Raw genomic sequence first — 9437 nt, forward strand, 5'->3', positions numbered from 1 at the left:
GCCTTCGATATGGATTACATCTCAATGTAAAGAAAACAAAAATCCTCACCACTGGACCAATAAACAACATTCTTATCAATGGAGAAAAGATTGAAGTTGTGAAGGACTTCATTCTTCTTGACTCAACTATCAACACTCACGGAAGCAGCAGCAACAAATCAAATGATGTATTTCATTAGGCAAATATGCTGCACAAGAACTTTGTAAAATGTTGAAGAACAAAGATGTCAGCTTGAGGACTAAGTTGCATCTGACCCAAGCCAAGGTATTTTCTATAACCTCATATGCATGTGAAAGTTGGACAGTGAATAAGGAAGACCATGGAAGAATTGATGTTTTTGAATTGAAGGAGAAGAATTGATGTGTTGGAGGAGAATATTGAAAGTGCCAGGGGCTGCCAAAAGAACCAATAGATCTGTTTTAGAAGAAGTGCAGCCAGAGTGCTCCTTAGAGGACAAGATGGACAAACTTTCTCTCTCATACTTTGAACATATTGTCAGGAAGGACCAGTCACTGGAGATGGATATCATGTTTGGTAATGTGGAGGCTCAGAGAAAAAGAGGAAGACTCCCAATGAGATGGATTGGCCAAGTGGCAGCATCAATGGACTCAAGCATGGCAACAACAGTGAGGTTGGCCCAGGATCGGGCGGTTTTTCATTCTGCTGTGCATGTCACTATGAGTCGGTACAGATTCAATGGCATCTAACAACAACAATCATTCTGAACCTCAGTTTTCTTATCTGTGTAATGATCCTAAATATAATACTGGATACATATGGGGCAATTCCTGGTGCAGCCCTATAGATAATCACTGGACTATAATCCATATGGTCGGCAGTTCAAACCCACCAGCTACTCTCAGAAACCCTATACAAGGTTGCTGTGAGTAATGGGACACAACAACTCAATGGGACACAACAACAACAGAACATATGTGGTGGCTTCAAAAATTCATGAGAAATTTCATTATATTTTAATTCCCTTTTTCCATCAGCTTTTTGGAGCTGCTACATATTTTGCCACTAGTAAATAAGTCAATTGAATATAAAAGTCAGTGCAAGAAATATTTATTAGTGCAGAATGTATTCTTATTTTTTAAAGCTTATTTTATCCATAATGACTTTCAGAGAGGTGTGCATATTCTTATTTATATTTTACATTTAAAAAAATATTTCATCATTGCATATAAATATATTCATTAGGTTGTAGGGGAAAGAACATTGGCATTTGAGACAATAATGTAGAATAATAAAGAGTCAGGTAATAAAATACAGACAGACTGGTTTAATCTTCAACCTGATTCTCATTGTTCTAAGTGAGTTGTTGGTACAATATAGTACACATAGTTCTCAGTTCCTTTTTCAGTAAAACATGGATTATAATCTTGATCTCACATGGTTGCTTATAAACCAATATAAACATGAAACAATATGGAAATTATTAAGTGTGTGACCTAGTTTATCCAGGTACTAATTAAAGGTCACTTCTTGTATTCTTTAAACTTATGTGAAAGATATGGGCAGATTTTATTAATTTTGCATCTCTGTATAGTAAATTATTATAAATTTACTGATTTACAACACTTATTTATTAGCTTATATTTCTATTTGTCAGAAATCCAGTGTAGCAGAGCTATGTTTTCTGTTCAAGCTATCACAAGGTTAAAACTAAGGTACCAAGCAGACCAAGTACTTTTTTTTTTTTTTTTAATGTAAGGCAATATGCAATGATACATTCCTCAAATCAGTCAACAGCCTTTAGTACATATTACACCTCAATGTAAAGAAAACAAAAATCCTCACAACAAAAGTCTTAACATCATGAAAAACAGAGAAGTTTGCAAGAATTTGTTTTGCTTAGGTCCACAATCAAAACCCATGGAAGAAGCAGAAGTCAAATTACTTACTGCTATTAAGTGACTGCTACAAAAGATCTCTTCAAAGTGTTACAAAGCAAAGACATTACTTGAAAACTCAAGCAGTGATATTTATAATCATTTCACATGCACTTGAAAGTTGAACAATTACTAAGGAAAGGTGAAGAACTGATGCACTTGAATTATGGTTTTGTCAAAGAATATTGAATATATCACAAAATACAGAAAAACAAAGCTGTCTTGGAAGAAGTATAGCCAGACTTCACCTTAGAAGTGAAGATGGTGAGGCTTTGTCTCACATAATTTAGACATGTTATCAGGAGGGACCAGTTCCTGGAGAACAACATCATGTCTGGTATAGTAGATGGTCAGTGAAAAAGAGGAAGATCTTATAGGAATTGAACTCACATAGGCTTCAACACTGGATTCAAACATAACAAGATCTGTGAGGATGGTACAGGATTGGGCAGTTTTATTTTCTTGTACATAGGGTGATAATGAGTGGAAACCAATCCAAGGGCACCTAACAACAAAAACATGGGCAACAAATTAAACGAAACATAAGCTACAAAACAAAAGAATAGACACAAAATCATTGGACCAAAAAGAATTGGCTGACTTTCAACTATTTCCATAGGAAGTATATGGTCAGGGATCAGTGTTGAACAAAAAATGCCGAAGCCACACTAAAGGCATTGGTGAAAAACAAGGAATTGGGGAATACCTATTGAAATGTTTCAATAAATAATGCAATGCTGGATGCACTCATTAGTCTATGTCAACAAATTTGAAAGATTGGTTTACCAACTGGAAGAAATTCCTGTTTATGCCCATTTGAAAGAAAAGAATTCTAAAAGAATGTGGAGATCATCAGACAATATCATTAATATCATGCACAAGTGAAATTTTGCTAGAGATAATTCAAAAATGTTTGCATTACTGCAAACTGCCAGAATTCTGTAGAACAGGGATATGTGGGGGTTCCCTATTTTCTTGTCAACTGTCTACTGGAGATCTTTCTCATCTTAGAGTCCTCATGTGGCACTATAGGATAAGCACTGGACCTGAAGGTTGGTTTGAACTGCAAGATTCATGGTTCAAACTCACCAGCTGTTCCTCAAAAAACCCTATCCAGGGTCCCCAGGAATTGACTCTAAGGCACTTAAGGATGACAACAGGAGATGGCACATATTCTTGGTCATTTGACCCCTTTCTTCTTCAGGTTAACAAAGACTGACTGACTTTTTATTATACCTCAAATATCTGACCTTCTCTTTGGTTACTGACCAGAGATAATTCTCTGCATTTATAAGGTCATGTGATCAGGGCTCACCAATATCCATATTTTAAGCCTAACTATAACATACCGCATAACCTAATCAGATGAATTATAGCATATTTATTATTCTGGGTATTAGAAAGGTGTGTATGCTGAAGGGGAGGTGAGGATGAGCATGGGACCATCATAGAATCTAGCAACTATAGTCTGTATGTATCACTGCTACTTTTTAGCTATGTGAACTTGGTAAAAAGACTTTCCAACTGCCATGAACCCTGCCTCTGCCACACAAACCTCTATAGAATAGAGCAGTGCAGGATGCCAGAATCATCTGACTTCACAGAATTATTGTGAGTTTCAAGTAGCTATAGAAGGCAAAGCATTTTGTACTGTACGGTGCCTCATCTTAATCACACATTCCTCTTTGTATTGTTGCTGTTGTTAAGTGCTGTTGAGTTGGTTCTGATTCATAGTGACCCTCTTTGGAGTTTCCAAGGAGTGGCTGATGTGCTTGAATTACTGACCTTTCAGTTAGTGGTCTAGTGCTTATCCTATGGTGCCACCCCAGAACTCCTCGCTGCATAGCATTTCTTACATAGCATTTCAAGCTTTTTCTTTCTTTCTTTTTTTTTTTTTTTTCTTTTTTCTTTCAACTCTGTCATGTTCTCTGGGACTTCAAAATTGTTCAAAATAGGTATGATGTTGATTTTCAGCTTACTATTCGCTTCATTTTGAGTCCTAGTGTGGCCATGTAAGAAAAATACGGGACTACTAATTTCAAGTTTGGTGATCCAAACCCAGCAGCCACTCTGAAGTGCTATACCAGGCATTATGAGTTGGAATCAACTTGATAGCATGTAACAACAATAACAGCAACATTCTCATTGTTTAAGGAGCCCTTGTGGTTCAGTTGGTAAAGATAACTGGGCTGCTAACTTCAAGGGTGGTGGCTGAAACTCACCAGTTGCTCCGAGGGAGAAAGATGAATCAGTTGACTCCTTAAAGATTTACAGTCTCAGAAACCCTATACAAGGTGAATATGAGTCAAAATCAACTGGATGATGGTGGGTTTGGTTTTAGATGAACAGTGCTTAGTCACTTGACTGCTAACCAAAAGGAGGGAAAAGATGTGGAAGTCAGTTTCTGTAAATATTTATAACCTTGGAAACTCATTCTGCATTTCTATTCTGTCCTATAAGTTCACTAGGAATTAGAATCAATTCAATGACAATGGGTTAGTTCGTTTAATCCGCTTTTTAAAATTCCCATTGTTTTATCATTGATTATAACAAGTGTTCACTCAATATGAAATGAATGGACAATACATTTTACTCCTAAGTTTTCAATAATCACTAAGGAACTCAAGATGAATGTTTACCAGAGTAAGTCCATAGATAATAAATTCTTTCCTGGGTGTGCTGAGAAAAAAAAAAAAATCAATGAAATTTTATTACTTTGGTAAACATCATACCAGGTTGCATCTGCTTTGAAATGAATCAGTTAATTTATATGATGAAATACAAAGGTCTAAGTCAGTAATTTATTTTATATTAAAAATCTATTTTTCCTTTTCCTTCTTATTTCTTACAGTACCTCATACATTGGTGGTATCAGCAGTGTCTTATAAAGAAAGCATTTATGAATACCATGAATTTGAAAAATGTGGGAACAACCACACTTTCAATTTTGTTTCAATAAATACATTTTTATCTTTCAAGAAGTTAGAGTAAGATGAATCAAAAACTAAACACAGATATACAGTAGGGTATAATTAAATAAGCATGGATTTTTGAATGTAGAGAGAACTGGCTTGAATCCTCTTTATTTCACTTAGAAATAATATTTTTCAGTCTGTTTCTTTACTTCAACAATGTGGAGTCTTATGCTACCCACACCATTATTCTATGGAAAAGAATAATTTTATAAAGTGTATCTATTTTTTTTGTTAAATAGTAGATGATTAATAATAATAGCTAGTAATATAAATACTGACAGTGTTAGCATTTTAATAAAAAATGAAGTCCAGTAATATTTAATTTCATAGTTTTATATATCAGTGCTTTATAGAACTAACTAACATTAACTTTTAATGCACATTGTTAGCTTTTGTAAATTCTAATCATGGCTTTGAAAGAAAGGTGACTTGCTCAAAGTCACAAATGAGTGATTCATCAGGGTTCAAATCCAGACAGTGTGGTTTATAAACCTACATGAGCACCTAGTCTTAATCCTGAATGTCCAGTCAACCCAGCAATTCCATTGGTGCATGGTTTGCTTCTCTTTTGTCCATGTGAAATTACCATCTTTGCAGTAATAAACTTTCTTGCCAGTTTAAAAATGTACTTTAGAAAACTAGAACATAGAATATTTTTCAAAGATTTTTTTCCCCTCAAGCATCTTCCTGAAACAGCCAGCTAGAAAAGACACATCCCCCCTACACAAAACCCACACAAGAATATCAAAATCTGTTTGATAATGAATTTAAATTTTAAAAAATCCATACTCTAAATCATTTTGCTTATTTTTAATTTTCTCCTCTTTTTTCAAATTCATGGACATAATGTTTCTTATTGCAACTCAGAAACATCCCAAAATAGCTGCCAGAATTTTACAAATAAACATAGAACCAAGGCTTTTGCAGTATAAAAATAGTCTTCACTTCTGCTCTAAAGGTTGGTTGCCCTTCTAAATCTTTCTTAGGGTTGGGCCTACATTGGCAGCTTAGGCATGCAGCCACATTTAAATAAAACCAATTTTTCTTTCTGGACAAACTTATATGTACAGGAATTTGTGCCTTCTATAGAAATATGTGTATGCATCAAAATTTCTTTTAAAAAGAGAAGGAGAATATGACTAGAAAGTTGAACAATATGGATTAAATTTACTCAATTGCAATGTAATTCATGCAGGATTGTGTTACATCATGAATATTACCCAAAACAATTTACCATGATTCTTAAAATTATTAATTATTATTATTAAAGGTGCCAAAGGAAATAATGATTACCTCATTTTATTTAAATGCCCCCATAATAAACTAAGAAGAGCTAATAATTTAACTACTTCATCACAACTAAAATTTGTAATCAATGCTGTGAGATTTGGAAAGTGTCTTTTCTAAGATATTAGAATCCTATATATAACTGATTAATCTTCTCAAATTAACAAATAAGCAAAGAAGTTATTCCATTAGCACATCATTTAATTCAAATCCTAGAATGTCAATTTTGATTGTAAATTTTACTATTTTATTGTTCCTACTACATTATAGGTAAAGAATAATCCAGTTTTCATTTGAGAAGAATACATAAAACATAAATTCAATCTACAATTAAATGAATGGCCTTTTTCATGATGGAGGGGAAAAAATGAACTCTTACTCCTTAGAAAATGAAAAGAAGAAAATTAAAATTTTATTTTTGTCTGTATTTTACTATGGTGTTGTTTCTTGTTAAGTGCCGTCAAGTGGGTTCCGACTCATAGCAACACTCTGTAGGGTTCCCAAGGAATCACTGGTGAGGTTGAACTGCTGACCTTACAGTTCAAACAGACCTTGTGGCCCAGTGCTTATCCTACAGTGCCACACCAGGACCTCAAAACCACCACCACAACAACAACAACTTACTCATTGCCACTGAGTCAATTCTGACTCATAATAATCCTATACAAGGTTTGTGAGATTATATATAAATCTTTAGAGGAGAACATAGCCTCAACTTTTTCCCTTGGAGCATCTGATAGTTTTGAATTACTAACTTTGCAGTTAGCACCCCAACACTTACCCAACAGTGGCACCAGGACTCCTAACTATAAAGTCATTGTTGTGTTAAGTGTCATCCAGTGAGTTCTGACTCATAGCAACCCTGTATAGGATTTCTGAGGAGCAACTGGTGAGTTTGAACCACCGAGCATGTGGTCTACAGTGCCACACCAGGGCACATAGAATATATTACACCAGAAACCCTAGAGTATATTAATTGATGTGGCCCTTGCATCATTTCCTTCCATTAATCATTGAAGTTCTAGAATCTATCCTTCTTTCTATCTCCACACCATGCCAATTTGTACTATGCCTTCTGAAGGAAATATATTTTTAGAAGACAATGCTCCATAGATTTCTTGAGTTTCTGTATATTTTGTGAGTAAGACACTGACTACATATTGTTTCAAATCATCATTTCATGGAACTTTGTAAAGCAAACTACCTTGGGAGAGTTTTTTTGGAACTTTGTAAAGCAAACTACAAAGTTCCATCATTTCTTGGAACTTTGTAAAGCAAACTACTTATGAACATAGATGCAAAAATTCTCAACAAAATCCTAGCCAACAGAATCCAGCAGAACATCAAAAAAATAATAAATCATGACCAACTGGGTTTCATAAAAGGGAGACAAGGATTGTTCAACATTAGAAAAACAATCAATGTAATCCACCACATAAATAAGAAAAAGGAAAAGAACCACATGATCAAGTTGATTGATGCAGAAAAGGCATTTGACAAAATCCAACATCCATTCCTGATAAGAAACATCAACAAAGTAGCAATTAAAGGGAAATTCCTCAACATAATGAAGAGCATGTATACAAAACCAACAGCCTACATCACTCTCAATAGAGAGAAGCTGAAAGTCTTCCCTCTGTGAACGGGAGCCAGACAAGGATGTCCTTTGTCACCACTTTTCAATATTTTTTTGAATTATTAGCCAGAGCTATGTGGCAAGATAGGGAAATTAAAGGCATCCAAATTGGCAGAGAGGAAATAAAACTTTCTTTTTTGCAGATGATATGATCCTATACATAGAAACCCCGAAGACTCAGTAAAAAAAAAAAGCTACTATACATAATTGGAAGGTTCAGCAAAGTGGCAGGGTATAAGACCAACATACAAAAATTAGTTGAATTCCTCTATACCAATAACGACAGTGCTTAAAAGGACATTAGGAAAGAAATACCATTTACAATAGCCACCCAAAGGATGAAATATTTAGGAATAAACATAGAGAAACAAAGTACCTCTACAAAAAAAATTACAAAACACTACTATAAGAAACCAAAAGAAACTTACAGAAGTGGAAGAACATACCATGTTCCTGGATAGGAAGACTCAACATCGTGAAAATTTGAATAGTACCCAAAGCAATTTACATATATAATGCAAACCCAATCCAGATTCCAGCGACATTCTTCAAAGAGATGGAAAGGACCATTACAAATTTTATATGGAAAGGAAAGAGACCAGGATAAGCAAAGCCCTGCTCAAGAAGAAGAACAAGGTTGGAAGCGTCTCTCTCCTCGATTTCAAAATCTACTACACAGCTACAGTGGTCAAAACAGCCTGGTACTGGTACAATGAAAGATACATTTATCAATGGAACCGAATAGAGAATCTAGAAATTAACCCATCCACATACAGCCAACTGATTTTCGACAAAGTGCCTAGGTATGTTACTTAAGGAAGAGAACTGGAAAGTGCGGGCAGACCTGGAAAGTGATATGCAAAAGATTGAAACAAGACCTTTACCTCAAGCAAGCCCTATACAAAAACCAACTCAGCATGGATTAAAGACCTAAATGGGAATCCCAAAATTATAAAAGTCATCAATGAAAAAATATGGACAAATGTGAGGGCTCTAATTCAGGGAATACACAGACTACCAAACATTTTGGAAAGTACACAAACAAAAATAGACAAAATAGACGAGTGGGACATACTAAAAATTAAAAACCTATGTGCATCAAAAGACATCACCAAATGAGTAAAAAGGGAACCCACAGAATGGGAAAAATCTTTTGCAATGACACATCAAACAAGTGACTCATTTCTAAAATATATAGGAAACCACAATACCTCTACAAGAAAAAGACAAATAACCCAATTAAAAAATGGGCACAGGACATGAACAGACACTTCACCAAGGAAGAGATCCAGGCAGTCAATAGGCATGTGAAGAAATGTTCAGGATTACTAGCCATTAGAGAGATGCAAATCAAAACAACAGTGAGATATCATATCACACTAGCAATAACAGCAAAGATCAAAAAGGTAAAGGGCAATGCATGCTGGCAAAGATGCTGAGAGACTGGGACACTCCTACATTGTTGGTGGGATTGCAAAATGGTCCAGCCCTCTGGAAAGCACTTCCTCAGAATGTTCTAAATAGAAATAATTTGTGATCTAGCAATTCCTCTTCTTGGTATTTAACCACAAGAAATACGAGCCATAACACAAGTAGATATATGCACACTAATGTTCATAGCAGCGTTATTTACAATAGTAAAA

Source organism: Chrysochloris asiatica, unplaced genomic scaffold, assembly GCF_000296735.1.
Source record: "Chrysochloris asiatica unplaced genomic scaffold, ChrAsi1.0 scaffold00058, whole genome shotgun sequence".
In the NCBI taxonomy this organism is placed as follows: domain Eukaryota; kingdom Metazoa; phylum Chordata; class Mammalia; order Afrosoricida; family Chrysochloridae; genus Chrysochloris; species Chrysochloris asiatica.